The sequence below is a fragment of the Canis lupus genome, chromosome 8 (genome assembly GCF_003254725.2).
Source record: "Canis lupus dingo isolate Sandy chromosome 8, ASM325472v2, whole genome shotgun sequence".
Taxonomy (NCBI): Eukaryota; Metazoa; Chordata; class Mammalia; order Carnivora; family Canidae; genus Canis; species Canis lupus.
The window spans coordinates 17830221-17851611 of record NC_064250.1 but is presented as its reverse complement, the minus strand read 5'-3'; the positions used below and the strand labels follow the sequence as shown (position 1 = coordinate 17851611).

General features: G+C 36.3%; 1 long non-coding RNA gene across 1 annotated transcript in view; it reads left to right on the top strand.

The window, feature by feature from the left end:
- Window positions 1-21391, top strand: part of LOC112657958 (uncharacterized) — a 66307-nt gene that overhangs the window by 31501 nt on the left and 13415 nt on the right. The window contains exons 6-7 of the long non-coding RNA XR_003135361.1: window positions 13097-13190; window positions 20195-20342. This is a non-coding gene — a long non-coding RNA (uncharacterized LOC112657958). The remainder of the gene's footprint in view (window positions 1-13096; window positions 13191-20194; window positions 20343-21391) is intronic.

Genomic DNA, 21391 nt, shown 5'->3' with positions numbered 1-21391 from the left:
TTACCAGAAGCAGAGATGAACATGCTTCACATTCAGAGGATGCACTAGATATCTGCTACTATTCCCTTGCCCGATACAGTAAATGGGTAAGCAAGGGAGGTACTTGCAGAAAAGCACATCCAGGGACAGTCTGGGTTATTCTACCATGTAAGCCAACTGATCAGTAGGGGTGTTAAGTAAGGATATAAAGAATCTAGAATAAATAGTAGAAAAAGATGATTTGAGGTGTTTTGTTAGGATAGTCCTGACACCAGATGCAGTACCTGGGGCTAGAGTACATCTCCATATTTCCTTTTGTAAATTTCCCCCACTAAAAAAAAAGACCAAGTAGAATTCTGGAACAGTTAATCTCAGGTGAAACAAACTTATTATACAGATCAAGTAGATTTGAGCATTACATTGTGATGGACACTATGGTACACCATCAAGATACTCCCTTCAGGACCCAGGAACTCATTTCCCCAGCTGCTGGTAATGCTTCCCACTGAAGACTCACTGCAGAGTCCTTCTCTAGGGACTTAAAATTATTTATAGAAACTGCTTCATCCAAGATTATCCATACCCAAGGACAGCCCACATTGAATGTCAAGTGGGTTTAGGGATACAGAATCTGGCCCCCTTGCCTCATTTCAGACCAACATTAAAAGAGCATTCAATGCTCCCCTGTGATTGGCTGAAGCCTTTGCTACAATTATTTGAAACTGCATCATTGTTCAATTTCTTTCCCTGCTCAGTTCTGGCTTCTTCATTCTCACAGGACCTGTTGCTAAGAGAACTCCACAGCAAACTGTACATTAATCCCACCGTCTGTTTCTTGTGCAACACAGCAAAGGCAATAATACTGTGATGACCATGGTGCCATACAGTTTGTATTTTACAGTTTACAGAGCATTTGTTACTTGATCACATGCACATCACAATTCCAGGGGACAGGGTGGGTAGATACTATTCTCACTTTGTAAATGATAAAACTGAGTTTCAAGGGATTTAATATCCCAAGCAGGCAAGAAATATTTTTTCTTATTTATATTCCATCTCATTTCAGAAAAATATCAAAGTGGCCCAGATTAATGGAAGGAGAGTTAGGAATAAAAATGCAAGTATTCTGATTTATGCTTTAGCGCACTAAAAAAATAATAATTTATATGACAGAATTGACTAGTTATTTTATTTATCTGGTTAAGTCATTCACTCCAAATGAATAATTACATAATAACCAAAGTTGATTAGAATTATTAATCCTTTTTTTTTTTTAAGGAGCAGGTAAATTGAAGTGAACTAGCACTGTACTAAGTTTTGGAGTCTTCTAAAGTGATCTTCCCACATTGCTCTGGAAAGCATTAGCCACTCTTAAAAATACAAATCACCCTGGAACACAACATGAAGCTGTACATAAGTGAAGCCAGACAATCATGATCCATCTGGACAATGTCTGCCTATCTCTGGGGTGCCCCTGCCCCAATGTTGGCCAGAGTGAATTCCCTGTATATCTATGCAGTATTTTAAGTCAGACCATTTTAAGCTAAAAATCTAATGTAGAGAAAACCTCTTTAGTCTTTATGTAATTAAATGAATAGACACAGTCAAGTCTAATTTACATAGATGCCATCTTTAAGAGAGAACATTCTGGACTTCTGTCATCATCTGAAACTGTCTTTTTTGCTTGACAAGCATACGGAAGGCATGCCTTGGGAGTGCTACCTCTCTCATTATTCGGCTTAGAAGGCTGTATTCCCTCCAATGACCTTGATATAGCAAAATGTTATACAGAACTACTCTCCTAGAATGCCTTCAGAACTCAGAGAATATTTTTTTAAGTCCTATCACTTTTTTAATTTAAACTTTTGTAATGAATCTCTATCTTGTAAATAGGGATTTAGGATTTAGTTTTAAAAACACACAAAACTATTTTGAGTCAAGCCCATTGAATAAGGCAAAGGTACTAATATAATCTGACAAGAAGGTCTTGTGAGGGAGTTCTTAAAGTTGCTAATCCCATGCGAAGCAAAGGAACAGAAGTCACCTGGTAAAGAAGTCCTCAGAAAGGAAAACTATCCTCTTAATGGAAAGGGACCTCTACTACTTCACTTAATTCTATGTTCAAGAGAAAGCTCATTTCTTCCATCACTCCCTGAATCCCCAGTGGTATTCCCTAGATTAGGAGAAAGGAAGTAATAGCTATTTAGTCCCCTCACTCAGAAATATAAATAAGGAGCAGTCATTCAATAAGATTTCTAATTACTCTTTTATAAGGAATTTGTAAGGATTTTGAAAATTTTTGGAACATTTGTCACTTCTCTTTATTATTTTCATTATTCCTGGCCTGCTTTTTTAAAGCATAGGGAACAGAAAAAGAAGAAAGGGAAGAAGGGTTTCTGGAAAGAGAGAAACCTGGGCATTAGATGATGAGCTAACAGGTTTAGTCCAAGAGCCTGGTACAATGAACACAAGGAGGTAGGGGTAGGGCATAGGGAGGAATGAAGGAAGAGAGAGATGGAAGCAGTCAGTCATTATTCATATTCTCCCAGCCTAGAGATTGTGCAGGACAGCTTATCCTTTGAGCATACAATTTCCTCATCCAATCAAGATATTTGTGGACAAAGTGTGTATCTACTAATTCACACTAATCTATACCCAGTAAGCATGCTCTGCAAATACTATGTACTAGATAAGTATCTGTGTGACTTAAAATGTAACCCTAGAAATGTATATTTACAGTCTTAAAACTATCATCACCTACGTAGCTAATGTAAAATGTTACTCTTTTTTTTTCAGTCTTTAGCTCATCTGTTATATGATAGCATGAAACTCTTATCAAACTTTTGTTCTTTTTTCAGTGCTATAGCAAATCACTCAGTAGATGAGCTAGGGAGTCAACTGAGCATTTGCTTGTAACAGATCCTAAAGGTAACTCAGTCATACCAATCTAACTTCAAAAATTATATATAACTTCTGTTGCATAGAGTATCTAGATCAGTTGTGCATTAGAGATTAGGTAGGGAACAGATGTCCTGTTCACCAGGGGTTAATTAAACAAGGCAATAGTTCCCACCTGCACTGAAGTATAACTGGGCTTATAGATGCTAAATTAACTGCTTCACATATTTCTAACCTGCTATGTCAGAACAAGTGGGAAAAGATATAAGCATGTCTATATACCTCTTCTCTGAGACAATTCTGTCTATATTTCTATTATAAAGTACTAAATATCTCCCCTTTAGTAATCTATTTTAAAACAAATGGAGGGAATTCCCAGGTGGCTCAGAGGTTTAGCGCCTGCCTTTGGCTCAGAGCGTGATCCTGGAGTCCTAGCATCAAGTCCCACATCAGGCTCCCTGCACGGAGCCTGCTTCTCCCTCTCTCTCTCTCTCTCTCTCTCTCTCTCTCTCTTAAATAAATAAATAAATAAATAAATAAATAAATAAATAAATAAATAAAATCTTTAAAAAAATTGAAACTAATAGATGGTTCTCACCATCCAAACCTAAGGGCCAAAAATAGTTACTAGATTTTGAATTATTACATCTTGAAATAAAGCTCTAGGGAAAGTAATTCATTCACCTAAATAAATTGATCATGTACCTTTTATTTTGCCAATTTTGGTAGTTTATAGCCAAATTCCCCTTACAAGATTCCAGAAGGATAAAAAAAAAAACAAAAAAACAAAAAACCACCCTCAGCAAGCAATGAAAGTATTAACTTACAACTTCCAGTGAATATGGTGAAACCTTAATATTCTATTATTAAACAGTATCAGAACCAAATGGAGGTATATAAATAGTTTAAAAGTATCTCAAACATCAATATTTTGTCAAAATCCCTAAATCTCTAGAATATAAAACATTTTTCAATTCACAGAAAAATATGTAGCACTAGAAATTTAACTCTTAAGTTCTTTTCAAGAAAGTTTATTGAAATCAGATTTTAGATAGTCACAGTTTGAATTCTCTGGGATTTAGAAGATAACTGAAACCTATTCATTAAAAACAAACTGTTCTAACTCTATTGCATCCCAAAGATTCAAGTTTACCAAATCACATTTACATTTAATGTAATGTAATGAAGTTTCATTTAATGTTGGCTTACTTCTCCTCTAAGTGCTGTCATCTAGCTAATGCAGTTAGTGTGCACAGTAACGAGAATACCATACATCAGATATATCATTCACAAGTAGTTCCCTTTTCTGGTCTTTGAGGTGGATATTTATCATTTTGGGGACAGGAGACACACACTCCTATCTGTATTGAATTTTCAAGTGGTTATAATATGGATAGAATACAGTATCCTACTTCTAACCATGGGAATTTAAGGGAGGAGTTCATATTTATCCCTGGGATCCAGGATACAAACATGGAAAATAGAATCAGCCAATTGAATTATCTGATATTCATCCCCAAGGCTTTAGATATTAGCGAAGGAATGTGAAGATACAGGACAAGTCAGAAATAAGTCAAGTGGAGCTGGCAATAGCTAAAGACAAGTGGGGCCTAGCCACAGAGGTCCATCAGCAGTGTACATACTCCCAAGTGTAGCATGTAACAAGACTGTTCTAGTGGCATGATAGGACCCAGATTTGGCTTCTCCTGTCAATAGTCATTGCTTATTTTCTGAGTCAGGTGCTCTACCTTTCTTTAAAGTCCATGAGCTATCTAACATATTTCCAATAGGTATCCTTTCAGCCTTAAGTTATCCAGCCAACTTCTGTTACTGGGAACCAACAGTCCTTGTTGACATAGTCTTAGGGGCAGCCCGGGTAGCTCAGCAGTTTAGCACCACCTTCGGCCCAGGGCATGATCCTGGAGACCTGAGATCAAGTCCCATGTCAGGCTCCCTGTATGAAGCCTGCTTCTCCCTCTGCCTGTATCTCTTCCTCTCTCTCTGTGTGTGTCTCTCATGAATAAATAAATAAAATCTTAAAAAAAAAAGACATAGTCTTAGAAAATGATTTTTTTTAAAAATGCTTTCATATGGTCTTTCTTGGACATTGGAATACTATGAAAGCAATCCTCACTCATCTTCATTTGGCCATGTGGGAATGACAAGCTCTGCCCCCTTGGACATGGTAGCATAAATTTTGAGTCTGGATTTCCTATTTTAAGTACTGAAATATTCTTCATTTTGTTTGTTGCTGTTTTCTAAATGTGTTTTTTATATCTTGTGTTAGAGACCCAGATTTCTTCCAATGTTTCCTACTTAATAGAAAGATACTTAAAATTGTTCTTTTTCTTCTCTAGAAATTGTGTTTCTTTGATAGTAATGAAGTTTTTACGCTGTTTCATTACTGCCTGGTTTCATTTTTCCCATGAGTATTACAACAGATTTCTGCTCAGTTGATCCTGATGATCTTTACTGCAATTCATTAATATAATGGCCACTAAAATAGCACTTCCTAAATCATATTTCATTGAAGTTTCCATAAATAAATGTAATAAATACTGAGTCAACAAAAAAATTAAACACGTTGATCTCTGCAACCCTTCTCAGAGCCTTTAAAATACCCCAATGCTTTGTGAATTTCTAAGGGAACAATACAACATAGATCATTTCCTAAGGTCTGCTTTAGGGATCTTTTTTGCCCAGAGAGACTTCTAGTATGGTTTCTCAGAGCATGCTTTAGAAATGCTGCACTGGAGAGAACTTTCTAGAATGCATATAAGATCTTATGTCCTTCCTAGTTAGAATTCTTCAATGATAGATTGCTGACCTCTGCTACAGTAGATGATGAACTAAGTATAGTCCATGGGTCAAATCCATCCTTGCAATCTGTTCTTGCATAGTTTGCAAGCGAAGAATGGTTTTCCCCCCAATATTAGGAAAAATATTTTATGATGTGTAGAAATTACATAAAATTCAAGTTTCCATGTTCATAAATAGTTTGTTTTTGTTTTTGTTTTTTTTAGATTTTTTATTTATTCAAGAGAGACACAGAGAGAAAGAGAGGCAGAACCACAGGCAAGAGAGAGAAGCAGGCTCCATGCAGGGAGCCTGATGCAGGACTTGATCCTGGGACTCCAGGATCACACCCTGGGCTGAAGACAGGCGCTAAACAGCTGAGCCACCCAGGGATCACCATAAATACAGTTTTATTAGAATACAACCATGCTTATTCATATATTGTCTCTGGCTGCTTTCATGACACAGAGATTTATGTCCCACAGAGTCTGAAGTATTTACTACCTGACTTACTGGAGGTAAAAGTATGCTAATCCCCGTACTATAGGATCAAGTCTAAATCCCTTACTAAGCAAAAGACCCTTTCAAATCTAGCCCATGCCTACCTATCCAGACTAATCTCCCATACTCTACCACTTGTGTTTGAACTCAAGAGAACAACTTCAAATTCACTATCTTGTTTTCAAATGATTACATAGAGTGCTCTCTTTTCCCAAACACCTCTTGCCCCTCACCAAGTCACTGACATATTTCCATCCCTCAAAGTATACCAGTTTCAGATTGTGTCCTCCTACGTATGGGAATTGCCTTAATACTCATCACTACCTGTCCCTCTGATTATCATGCACTATTGTTTATCACATTGATTTTTGAATATTTAAATTAGTACCTTTTCCTCACTGAGTTGTAAGTTCCTTGAAGACATTCACCTTTGTTTCCCCCGTACCTAACAAATGATAGATGTAGAAATTATGTGTCAAAGGAAAGCGGGGAGGAGAAAGAAGGGAAAGAAGGAGGAAAGGGAAATACAAGAGGAATAAGGAGGGAGAAAAAAGAATTTTTTGCTACCACAAAAATGTTTAATTAGAGTTTAGTTCTCCAAAGTTAGTGATTAGAAAATGCAAAGAGGGCTACTTAAGTACAAAGGCTATTAAAAGTATTAAATATAGATTACTTAAAAATCTGTTGACAATGTACACATTTCCATGAAACATATTGAGAACCACATTTTTTTCTCCCTAAAAAATTAATAAAAGTCATAACATGTAATTTTCAAAAACTCATTTGCCTCCAATCTTAAGATCTAAAGAAGCTTTCTTCTGGGTTAACATTTAATCTGTCCCATTTATTAGTTTAGATTGTATGTAATCCTTACTTTATAGAGCTTTTAATATAGAAATTGCAATAGATTTAACCAGTTTAGCAAATTTGCAAAATGTTTTATTTTAAAAACAGATATTGGGTACTCAAAGAACAAAATTTGGGAAGTTTTTTCCTGTAACAAAAACTATTCCATTTCAAAAGATTTCTCATAGTTTGCCAACTTCAAAGCACTAGACTTTGGCTTTTCTCAAAGAAACCACTTCCCCAGATGTTTGAAGATTCTTGCATACACATTTGTGCTTTCAGAGATAAATTTATTGACTACATTTACTGGAAAAAAACAGGCCTTTCACAAAGGGAATGCAAATTTCATGCTGAAAAAATTTTACATTTCTTCTTCTAAGGAATTCTAGTATTAATTCTTTAAGTTATTGATTAACGTGGTCAAACGTTTTAAGTTTCCAAATAGCCCTTACCTAAAAGATCATTTAGAAACAGCAGAAATGTAAACATTAGGTGAAGAATAGCAATGCCTCAAATTATGCATAGGTAGGAAGAAACTATTCAGCATTTCTGCATGACTCTTCATGGCCCACCTACTTGGTATGTATTAATCCCAGAGGCATTTTAAGACTCAAAAGCTCTTAGCTCAGTGGCAGCCTCTTTGTAATGTATTTTTCAGACCTTGAGAATGAGTAGAAATACTTGCATGCAGGTCAGAGAATAACCTAGTAATAATATACTTAATAGGGGGGAAAAAGACATTTACACATCTGGCATTTTCTCAACATATTTTCTAAACAGAAGTCTTAAATATAGTATCTCAGTTAAAAATCAGATAGTTGGAAATCCCAAGTTTATTTACAAACCAAAATGTCATTTTACTAATAATGGAAGATACTAAAATGTCAAAATATTTCTTCCCACATCTTTATTAAACCTTCCTCACACTAGGAAGACCACTGGAAGTTTGCACGAGGAGGCACAAAAAAGGAAGCAAAGCAAAAAAAACATATAACTTCTTCTGAGAATTACATATGTATATATAATTATTATATGTATTTACCAAATAAAAACCTTTGATAAACTAGTCTGTTATTAACTCAAACTCCTTAGCCTTTTCTCATATCATTTAGGCTTCTCATACTCAAGCTTATGGTAATAAAAGTCTATAAGACAGAATTTTCAAAGTGGTGTGGCACAGACCAACTCTTAGAGGATGCTTAATAAAGTAGGTACAGGGAGCGTAGAGTGGGTATAGGTATGTCCCTCTTTCCAGATTGGACATCTGTCCATGCTTGAGTTGAATCTTTGTCATTCTTGTTGCACATCTAGATTCCACAGCTCCTAAGAATGATAAACCACTTTTCTTTGTGGTTGTGACCAATACTATGCTTGCTGTTCCATTCATTTGTTCAATAGATGTATCTGAATCCTTTCAATAAATACTAGGCTGAATCATTTCTAAGACATGCCAGTTTTATTCCGCACAAAAGATACTTATCCAGAACCTTTAAAGAATAAGCAGATGTATCCATATTTACAACCATGTACAAGAAAGAAAGAAAAAAGCAGTTCTAGTAAATTTCTAAGAAATAGCTAATCACTTTTCTTCTACCAGTCTCCAGTTAGGCTGACAAAATAGAAAACATGGTCCACCCCACTTTTTAAAGTACTTCTTCATTAGTAGTGATGGCATGGGCAACAGAGCATGTACAGTTAGATGCCAGTGGAATAATAAAAAATAATGAATCATCACTGGAACTTTGCAAAGAAACATATTTTGCAATTAAATCTCTTTTGTTGAAGAAGAACAAAACATCAGGACAAAGTTGTTCTGCTTTAGGATATATGCAAAATAGTCTTCTGTAATATAAAACCAGAACACAAATAATACATTACAAAGGAGGTATGTAAAAGACAAAATTACTTTGTATTCATATACTAATAGTTCATTTAGTTAATAAATATTAATTGGGTACTATCCTGTGCAGGCACTGTTCAAGGGAGTACAACAATTATTCTGTAATTCCTTTCCTTAAGGAGTCACAATCTAGAAAAAATGTGGTACAGAGTTATGAATAAACATCATTAATAATAAGAAAAGGAAAGGAGTATCAGAGAATAAAGGTAAAAATGGAAGAAAAGTCTAAGTAATGCCCTGTAATGCAAACGTGACAAATCTCAAGGCTTACGAATTGAATTCGAGAGGCAGAGGGAGACAGATTCTTCCCTCTTACTATTCTGTCACTTTCTCAAATTTGTTTAATCCTCTATAGAAAGCCTAGACAAATTTAATCCATCTACACTTGCTGTAGACAGACAATATGATTTCTAGCAGTATATTCAAATATAATAAAAAATTCACCTACAAGGAAAACCAACAGTTTGTCATAAAAAGATTTTACTTTTACTTGAAAAAAATTTCAGTAAAATGAACTCACTGAGAACTCTCAATCACCAAGATGGTTTGATTAACAAGCTTAAATTCACATATTGTACACTCGCTCTAACTTTTGAAAAGAAGTTCCTGTTGAAACAAGATATTTGCAAATGACATATCTGATAAAGAGTTAGCATTGAAAATATAGAGAGAATAGATACAACACTCAAAAAGTAATCCAATTAAAAATGGGCAGAATACATAAACAGACATTCTTCCAAAGACAACATACAGATAGCCAACAGACACATGAAACGATGCCCAACATCACTTATAAGGGAAATGCAAACCAAAATCACAATGACCTCACATGTGTCAGAATGGCTAAAATCAAAACATAAGAAACAATAAGTGTTGGCAAAGATTTGGAGAAAAAAGAATCCTCTTGCACTGTTTGGTGGGAATGCAAACTGGTGCCACCACTATGGAAAACAGTATGGTGGGCAGCCCCAGTGGCTCAGCAGTTTAGCGCTACCTTCAGCCTGGGGTGTGATCCTGAGGACCCAGGATCGAGTCCCACATCAGGCTCCCTGCAGGGGGCCTGCTTCGCCCTCTGCCTGTGTCTCTGCCTCTCTCTCTCTCTGTGTGTGTGTCTGTCATGAATAAATAAAATCTTTAAAAAACAAAAAAAAGAAAACAGTATGGAGGTTCCTCGATGTAAGTGATGAATTGCTGAATTCTCCAGGAATCAATATCACATTGTATGTTAACTAACAAAATCTAAACTAAAAAAAAAATTAAAAATAGAACTACCCTAAGATCCAGTAATCACATTGCTGGATATTTACCCAAATAATACAAAAACACTAATTTGAAAGGCTATATGCATCCCTATGTTTACTATAGCATTATTTACAAAAGGCAAATTATGGAAGCAACCTGAGTGTCCATTGATAGATGGATGTATAGACAGACAGGTAGATAGATATATATAGGTATATACACACATACATACAATGGAGCATTATTCAGCCATAAAGAATGAAATCTTGCCATTTGCAATGACATGGGTAGAGCTAGAAAGTATGATGCTAAGTGAAATAACTCAGAGAAAGACAAATGCCATATGATTTCACCCATATGTGGAATTTAAGAAACAAAACAAACAAGCAAAGGGGGAAAAAAGAGACAAACCAAGAAGCAGACTCTTAACTGTAGAGAACAAACTGATGTTACCAGAGGGGAGGTTGGGGGGAGCGGATATGTGAAATAAATGATACGGATTAAAGAGTACACTTGTTAATACCACCTCACACCTGTCAGAATAGCTAAAATTAACAGCACAGGAAACAACAGATGTTGGCAAGGATGTTGAGAAAGAGGAACCCTCTAACCCTGCTGGTGAGAATGCAAACTGGTGCAACCACTCTGGAAAATAGTGTGGAACCTCCTCAAAAAGTTACAAATACAACCACCCTATGACCCAGCAATTGCACTACTAGTTATTTACCCAAAGGATACAAGACTACAGATTTGAAGGGGTATATGCACACCCAGTATTTACAGCAGCATTATCAACAATAGTCAAACTACAGAAAAAGCCCAAATGTTCACTGACTGATGAATGGATAAAGATGCGGTATTTATGTGTGTGTGAGTGCCATCAAAACAAATGAAACCTTGCCATTTGCAATAATGAGGATGGAGGTAGAGAGAATTATGCTAAGTGAAATAAGTCAGTCAGAGAAAGACAAATACCATATGATTCTACTCATATGTGCAATTTAAGAAACAAAATCGATGGACATAGGAAAAGAGAAAAAAAGAGAAAAGCAAATCATAAGGAACTTAATGATAGACAGCAAACAGGTTGATGGGGGGAGGTTGTAGGGGATGGGCTAAATGAGTGAGGAGTATTAAGGAGGACACTTATTGTGATGAGCACTGAGTGTTGTATAGAAGTATCACTAAATTCTACTCCCAAAACCAATATTATACTATATGTTAACTAACTAGAATTTAAATAAAAATTTGAGAAAAATACATTTTATAGAGAAAATAAGCACACTTACCATGATTCTGGAGTAATATATAGAATTGTGGAATCACTATATTGCACACCTGAAACTAATAAGCACTATGCTATTTATACTGGAATTAGAATAAAAAACTTAAAAAATAAGTTCCTGTTCAGCATATAGTTAAATGTAATCATCAACTGAGGCCTAATAATGCACAAAGAAGCTGTTTTCAGGCTAGGACAGACATACCTGATTTAGATTTAAATTCTTTGTGAGGCTTGTTTCCAACATCAACTTATCTTAACCAGAATTCATTCTATCTTTCAAGGAACTATAGAAGATGCTTCTACCTAAATCCCTACACCCAAAGAATCAACTTATCACACCATGTATTTATGGCATATTGATAGTGCCATACAATTGTGACTTATCTTTCAAAAGCTTATTTCTTTAAAATATGGTTTATCTCCATAGAGACTTCCAAAGTCATTAAAGCATTCCTCAACAGTCAGGACAGAATTAAGCTACAAAATATCTAGGACTGTATGTACTTCACAGAAAATACTATTCTATTTCTGGCTAGAAACCTCTGCCACAGGGAGAATTGGGCTGAGCAAAGCATTTGGGCCACAAGCAGAGGTCTATTAGCTTGTTTGTTGAGTGGGAAGGAAAGTTTCTCTAGTGGGTGTCATCTTCAAATTCACCAGATTCAAATGCTCATTTGCAAACATTTGGAATTTGGAATCTAAAGTCTCTCTCCCTATAGTACTGCCTTTTGACTAAGAGTAAAATCAATCACTGGAAAGAGTAACTACATAATAGAGCAGCACTCTATGCAATGCTTTAATCATTCAATAGCTCCCTGCTGGAGATGTGGGAATCCAAAGATGCCCAATTAGTGCCCTTTTCCCTGAGTTCTGAACCAGTTGAAAAATAAGGGATGTATAAGGCAAACAGGAGTCCAAAATACTATCCCTGTCATAGGTGAAGGCAGAACTGGAAGATACAGCTTAATGTGAGAACTGACCAGGCCTGAAAACCCTCTGCACTCCAAATTCAGCCCTAGAGAGACTACCCATAGGAAAGTTTGAGTCTGTAGAGCAAAATATTTGCACAAGTCACCATTTTCTCTCTTCCAATGTGGAGAAAGAGGAGTTTTTAAAAAAATTCCTTTCATTTAGGCCTATTGATAGGTTCACTTGGGCAATTGATAAATTTGAATCAATGCAGTTTCCTGTCAGCCAAAAAATTAAATCAACCATGACTAGAAAGAGCAAAGAGTTGAGTAAAAGACATGGCATGTTTAGGGAAAACTCCTCCACAGAGAGACCAGAAAAGTAAAATAGTACCTTACATAATTCACAATAATCAATACACTCTGGGTTTACATCTTGCAAGGTGGATCCCTTGATTCTACAATACTACCTACACAGGCTTTACTAGAGAAACTTAGAAAGGTCAAAAAAAAAAAAAAAAAAGAGAGAGAGAGAGAGAGAGAAGACCCCAGTCTCTCATCCTACCATCATCCCTCAGAAAAGTGAGCAAGAATCAGTATGTTCTGCTGCACATGCAGAATGCATTCATGTTCCAGGGGAAGGATTCACACACCCCACCCCACCATCTGTTTTTTGGGGGGAGGAAATATAGTTAACAATGTTCCATTAATTTCAGATGCAATTTATCTCCCTTCTTCTAGAGCAAATATTAAAACAATCTTCTGAAGTATCATCTATTTAACAAGAGTTGCCTGAGGAAAGTAGGCTGCCCACCCCTGGAGACCCTATCTTCAGGTATAGACCCTATTGACAAAAGGTAACCAACGGGCCCATTAGCTATTAAGTTTAGGTGTATCCCCTCCTGCTGGGTGATGGAAGAATCTGGCTCATTGTCCAAATTGCCCAAAGTGAATTCACAAGGTCATTAAGAATTCCACTGTCTATTGAGGATACCTGGGTGGCTCAGAGGTTGAGCATCTGCCTTTGTTCAGGGTGTGATCCCAGGATCCTTGGATGAGTCCCTCATCAGGTTCCCTGCAGGGAGCCTGCTTCTCTCTCTGGCTGTGTCACTCATGAGTAAATAAATAAAATCCAAAAAAAAAAAAAAAAATCCACTGGTTGTATCACAATTTCCCTTATTTAAGGAGTATATGTAAAAGATATAAAGTTATCAAGTTTTCCTCCAATAATTTCCAGATGTTCTGGAATAGAGGCAAGTTAATGTGAATGTTTAAAATATACTTGATGGGACAGCATTTAATAGGAAGAGTTACTCCTTTAACAATGACAGAACAGAAGGCATTATCTTTCCTATCAGTAGAAACTGGTTTCTGAGGAGTTTTTCACAAGAAGTTTCTTCAGGTATGTAGAACAGTTCAACAACAATGAATTGAAAGAGTCAACTCAGTTGTAACTGAATCAGTTGATAACTTACTGAGGAAAAATGAAATAGTATGAAAGTACTGAAAGGCAAGGAAAGCTTGAAATGGGGAGATCTTGACCCTTTCAAGACAATCTGATCCTTCAATGAAAAGATAAAAAGTTAGCACCTCTTCAAATAAATTAAGTTCTCATAGGTGGTCTAAAAGAGATGTGTTACAAAAACAATACATAGATGCTAGAAGAGAAATTTCCCATCACTGAATGGTGGACACTCACTGACTAACAATGAATTCTCATTATTACTGCTCAGTGAAAATAGGTTTTAATAGCATAATAACCTCTTCAATTAATTCTGCAATCATTTATCGCAGCGTAACAGCTGTCAAAGCAGGTTAACAGTTTAGTAAAATGCAATACTCATTCATTCACTTTCACACAATAGCGAGCTGCTTACACTCTTATATAATCATAGTAACGCCATTCATACATCCTTCACTGATATCCATTCAATTATGCAAACCAGAAGACCACAGAGCAGGGTGGCTCAGAAAGGCCAGTTCCACAGAGAGAAATTAAAAAGCAACTTTTGTTATCACTCTACTACTCCTTGTTTTTAACTTACCCATTTTTTTTCTTCTTTTCATCCTACTTTTATTGCCATCCATTTTCCTCCGCTTTGTTTTCTTCTCCCTCTTACCTATTCATTATTACCAGTCAAGGATTCCAGAAGTACTGCCTGTGTAATATGGTGGATTAGTAAAAAAAAAAAAAAAAAAAAAAAAAAAAAAAAAAAAAAAAGCTGATAGTGTCAACACTTCCATCATTGTAACAGGTAAGAAGGCATATTGAGGAGGGAATACATGGAACCTTCCCCCAACGGGAAGATATGGAAAAGAAGCCTCAGATGGGTGGCAGAAGACATTGGGTACAGTGATGGGACTCTCCACTTTTTAGCACAGCTAAAAAGAATGGGGAAAATCAGCAAAACTTAGCAGGCTAGTGATGCATAAAATAGCCCCAGCCCTAATGCAGGTCAAGCAAAATTTGTTTAGTGGTCTTCCCTTCCTTAAAGAAAACAAAAGGGCAGCCCCAGTGGCTCAGAGGTTTAGCGCCGCCTTCAGCCCGGGTGTGATCCTGGAGACCCGGGTTCAAGTCCCACATCAGGCTCCCTGCATGGAGCCTGCTTCTCCCTCTGCCTGTGTCTCTGCCTCTCTCTCTCTCACTATGTGCCTATCATAAATAAATAAAAATTTAAAAAATAAAAAAAATTTTAAAAACATGAATAATGTAATAATTCTTAAGGAATTATGAATAAAGTTTATATTTCTCATTTCAAAGATAGTCATTAGTACTAAAGACATTGCTAAGTACTTTCTTGGGTCATTAGTATTATATGGTCAATCATCTCTGGCCTGATGTTTAACTCATGACAATTAAAAACATCATACAGTTTCTAACCATAAATGTTACCAGTTCATACCAGAAGATAAAATTAGGAGCCTATACAATGCCCATAGTAGGATTTTATGGCATTACAAGTGTTGATACCAACAGCCTGAATTCAGTAGTGTCCAAACATGGAATGGTTGCATTATCTTTAAAAACCACCCTTTTGTGGCAGCCTGGGTGGCTCAGCGGTTTGGGCCCACCTTCAGTATAGGGCGTGATCCTGGGGACCCAGGATGGAGTCCCTCATCAGGCTCCCTGCATGGAGCCTGCTTCTGTCTCTGTCTTCTCTCTGTGTGTCTCTCATGAATAAATAAATCTTAAAAAAAAAGCAAAAAACAAAACAAAAAAAAAACACCCTTTTGAATCTCCTTTTCCTACCTCTTAACAAAAATCTGAGCCAGAGTCTCCAAGTTTCAAACTTGCCCAATTTTAAGACTTCAATGAACACTCCTCTCTCCTAACTAAGGCTGCTTATACTTTCTCCTTCCCTTTTCTAGTTCTAGCTTTTGCTTAGTTGAAGCAGAAAGTAGAGCTTGGAGATAAATGCCTAAAACATTGTTACCTACCCCAGGCAACTGCAGTTTACTCTCAGCAGAAAACATACTCTGTGGTAGGCACTGAACCACTTGCTTTATTAACGGGAGAGAGCACAGGTGAAATCTATTGGTGTCTCTGAGGCTACCTCCCCACTGCATAGCCTTCTGATGTGAAACATCGGCTCTGACTCACGGCTTTCAAACTCTGCCTCAAATGCCATCAACCGCAATCAGGTACAGTGCTTCCTTTGCATCAGCAGCCCCATGTAAAATTCCACCTCCTTGTGCCTTAAACAATGCATGCACAAGCTCTCTTCCTTGCAGTTGCTCTCACTGAAGTTTGCCTCACCATTTACATAACTGTGAAGGAGATCTGCAAAGCTGCCATAGGACCAGACATCTAGCCAGGATTGAGATACCAATGCCATCCTCTTCCAGGCACCCTCAATTCCTGTGAGGCATTTTCTTTACCACCACTTTCTCAGTTTGTGATGGGATTGCTATCAGGAGTGAAAAGCAGAGTATCAGTATTATCAGTATCAGTGATTAGAATCAGAATCAGTATCATATCAGAAAAGTAGTATTATCAGGCTTAGTACTCCTTGCCTGATCAAGAACTCAAAAACACATTGAATATCCTTGAAGCCCAAAACTTTTGCTGATACCCACTGAGGGTGATGGTCAGAGTAGCAGAGCTAATTCAGCTGTCTCTTTTCATGGGATTTGTTTTCCCTTTTTATTGAGGTATAATTAGCATATAACATTATATTAGTTTCAGGTATACAACATAATAATTCAACGCTTGTATATATTCTGAAATGATCACCACAGGCTAGTTAACATTCATCACCATACAGTTAAAATCACTTTTTTCTTGGGGCTCCTAGGTGGTTCAGCTGGCTAAGTGGTCGACTCTTGATTTCAGCTCAGGTCACCATCTCAGGGTCCTGGGAATCTAGTGCCCCACCCATTTGGTTGGGCTCTGTGTTCAGTGGGGAGTCTGCCTCAGGATTCTCTCTCTCCTATCATCCCTAGCCCTGCTTGCTCCTGCTCCCTCTCTAAAATAAATAAATAAATCTTTAAAAAATTTTCTTGTGATAAGAACTTTTAAGATCTACTCTAAGCAACTTTCAAATTTGCGATGTAGTATTATTAACTATAGTCACTGTGCTGTACATTACATCCCGATGACATTTATTTTAAAACCAGAAGTTTGTACCTTTTGACCTCCTTCATCTATTTTATGTGATTTCATGTAATTTAAAATTATTTTTTTGTATCTTTAAATTTTTTTTTTTTTTTAGTCTATGCTATCTCTTAATACAATACAAAGGACAGATCTCAGGTCTCTGTGTAGAATATAGAAGCATTCATTTGTTTTCCATTGTGGAGTTTCACCAAAAATTCCAAAACAGGAAAAGTCTTATTCACCCTCCTGTTACACACTGTTAACCAAAATTTGAGGAAGATAAAAAATTTTTTCAAGCGGCACTAATCCCAGAATTACTATTTTCCTTTATAAAACCAGAGAGATTTATAAAACAATTTCACTGCTACACTGAAAGAGACATTTCTAGAGGCCATTTGCAGTTAGGAGTCAGTTCGGTGAAGAGCTATACCTTCATCTTTTCCATTTTGTTCAAGTCTTTGTAAAAGCAAATGAAAATGATTATGTGACTATAGAATCAGCCTCTTCTTTGGGAGGAAAAACATGAAACCAAACTAGTAACTCTTCTTTGAGAAATCTTTGTATTCATAGATCTGCAATAGTGTTGTCTGGCTCTCGATTTGTATTCTTATTTCAGCAACCTCTCTTTTCACCTCTTTCTGTTCCTTAATCATCTTATCTTTGAGCCCTGCTTCCAATTAATTCCTATTTTCAGTAAGTTTCTCTACATTGTAAATCAACAGGAATGTGCTATCTGGGCAACATTTTCTTTTAGACTGGGTCCTTTCTGCGTTTTGTATATTAGTTTCCTTCTCTCTTTCCTCTTGTTATATATGTAGAGATTTTTGTATGTTTGTTTTTGGTTGTTTGCCATAGTTAAAACCCTTTTTTTGTTGTTTGTTTTATTTTGATTTTGCTTAATGTGAGAAGCTCTTTCCAGATCAGATTTGCTCTAACATTATGTGTGTGAAAACTGTCCTGATTTCTCTTCTACCAAATCTGGGATAGTATATTTTGCAGGCACCATCCACTTCTCTACTGCCTAAAATCATGGAACTAGAGGAGGAGTTGTCTTGACCAGGACCAAGTGCAATCCCTGCTGGGAGACTGCAGGCTCTGATCACACTGATATCTAGTACCAGGGCTCAGTTCACCTACCCAAGGGTTTCTCCCTTTCCTGAGGTTCAGGCTTGTTACTCCAACTCAGCACAACTCTCTCAATGGAAAGACCTACAGCTATCCCTGCCTCTGTAGATATACTAAAATGCTGTGTAAGGGCTTCTACTTTCAAGGATTTTTTTCTGCACTTCCCCTGGAGAGATCTTGAGAGTAACTATTTCAGATATGCCACCCCTAATACAGAACTTCTTTCCTGGTTTCAAACTTCTGGCCCTTCTCTATCGACAGTTGCAAAATCTTGACCTCCATTATACTTCATTCTCACCCTAGATTCCAGGACCAATTTTAGGAGAGTGGAGAAAGTAAAAGGATTCAAAAATACATTAAAAGCCTCTGCCAAGTGCTTTGTACATTAGCTAATTTGATTTTCACAATACTCCTTTTCTTTGTACTGAGAAAATGGGAAATTTAAGAAAGTTTTATAATTTGCCAGAATGAGAGAGAGGGAGAAATAGAATTTTATCCTTGGCCTAACCAACTTCAAAACCATGTTCTATTATACCCAATGGCATACTGATAAATGTTTAACAATGAATCAGAGGGTGGGGCAGGAGGTAGGGGGCCTGATTTGTGACATTTGCAATTCCATGGTGTAAATACTCCCACTATGATCAACCACAGGCTAATTGTAACATAGACAAGACTGGCTGTAATATCATATTAACATCTATCTATTTTTAGCAATGAAATAATGTTGATTATGAGCCAGTTCATTTTATACACTAGCCTGACAGATTATCAGTATGTAATGTATACCAAAATACCAAGAAAAAGTTTGAGATGTGAAAACTTATACAGTAGGTTTTTTTTAATGTTTAATCATAAAGGATTATAATATTCCAACAGGTTCTACTCCAATCATTCATAAATAACATTAATAAATAACAATGCTTACAGGGCTCCTCTCTGAACCCTCTTTATGAAATGACAAACATGCTTGCTTGCAAACAATGAACACAATCTCTAAAAAAAAGCATATTCATAAGACAATAGTTTGGACTGTCATAAACACATACATAAGTATAACTCACATTCCATAATAAAGATCTGATACCAAGATCCAAATGTATTATGGAATTGAGGCCTGAACAACATCCCTCCTAAAAGCCCTAGACATCTTTCCTCCATTGCATATTGTCATGATACCCCAAGTTAGTGGCACCATTAAGCACCCCAGATAGTACCAGCTCATGAATGTCACCCCATAGTCACTCCACAACCATACTCACAAGTGCAGGAAGTTGTCAGCAGACTCAGACTCCACCAGTTACCTGCTGCTGGCTCAGGAAGTCAATGACAAGGAATAGAAACTCCCCCATCTTTAATAATATTACCATAAAAGTTCAGTATAGCAACACTTGTGTAATTTCCCATGATGGTCCCTCTATGAAATTTGACCTGTGACTTGGTTATTTAGATACAAACGCTTAATGCTTTGTCTGATCCCTTGCTGCTGTCTAATCCTTTGCTGCTCCTCCTTCCTTTTCTACCTTTTGGTCATTTTATTGACATCATTTGCATTTTCCACAGCAGGTAGGAGAAGAAAATACATGTAGTAAAATGTTAGCAAATACATTCAACAAAATATAAGGCAAATATTTCTACTGAGAAAATTAAAATAATTGGCTAACATAAGATTTGTGATTGGATTAATAATTTGAATATTCTAAGGAATCTCTCTCTTGAAAACCTGAATAAAAAGGACTAACTATACATATTGCATATTTTCAAAAGTGTAAGTCTCTAAATAAAAAGAAATCTAAGCATGGACATTGCATAGCTATTGTCATAAAAAAATTCAATCTTATACTCAACGATTCTAATTCTCTAAAAACGTGCACCATGGAAGTAGGTATAATGATTTCATTTGACTATAAATACGATATATAAATTTTGAATACCCAGAACTTCAGATTTCTATAATTTTTCAGAGAGATCACTATAAAAATGTAAAATCAGGATAAGAAGAACCAGTCTAGTTTTTATTTCCTCTTGAAAAACAAACAAAAGTCTTCAGGCAGACACAGAAAATAACTAAGAGAAATTACCTTGGACACATCTCCTTCCTCTCTCTTCACTCACAGCTTACTTAAAATGCAAACCAACTTGCCACAGTCCTGACCTACTCGCTCCAATTTCTGAATGTCAAACACTTAGAGCAATTGTTGGCTGTCAGAGTATGAAGTCTGTGGAAGCAGAGAAACTGGACATTTGGCATTTCAGCATTCTGAAGTAAGTGATTTAATTATTTAATTAGCAGAAGAGAAAAGCATTTACACAAAGATCCAGGCATATACTCTGTCATCAAAAATGTCTCTGAAATGGTAAAACACATATTAGAGAACTGGGAAAAGGGATATTATTGTATAAAACAGTATGAGTGTAAATTAACTCTTACATGTCAATGATAAACAGAAACCTAAAGTATAAAATGATTTCATTGTTAAGATCCACAAAACTGCTATTTGCCACAGAATACTTTTTATATATTTCTTACGAAGCTATTGAAAGTTTATATTTTATATTGCTCCAAACTAAAAAGCAATCTGTTTGATCTTGTTTTTAATATTTATGTAATTAAAATGCGTCTATTTCTCTCATTACTTTTCAAACACTCATTAAACGACTTCTTTTATCATTTATCACTACCATACAGTTCTTCACAGTCTTCAATACAAAAACAATGGCAAATTCAAATATTAATTGGGGAAAATGTCCACTTACATTTTTCCTTGAATATCATTTCATCTGGTCTTATTTCAATTTAAAAAAATGACCTGAACAATACCTATCAATAGCATTGTATGATTGGTCAGCATTTCCCAAATTTCCTTGGAAGCCCAGATCTAAGGATATCTTATTCAGTAAATTTTTTTTTTATTTCTGCCTTTTTAGTGTACTTTTTATTTTAGTATGTCAAATGTTCAAGAAAATACATGAATCAAAAATATATTGTACAATGACCTTTCACAAACTGAAACCAATACCCAGATCAAAATATCATTAGCATCCAGAAGCTTCTTTGAACCCCTTCCAGAGTAACCACTGTTCTGAAATCTAACAGCATAGATTAGTTTGCAGGTTTAAAAACTTTATCATCCAGCGGCGGGTCAAGATGATGGAGGAGTAGGGTCCCTAAGTCACCTGTCCCCTACAACTTACCTAGATAACTTTCAAATCATCCTGAAAACCTATTAATTCGGCCTGAGATTTAAAGAGAGAACAGCTGGAACACTACAGAGAGAAGAGTTTGAGCTTCTAACAAGGTAGGAAGATGGGGG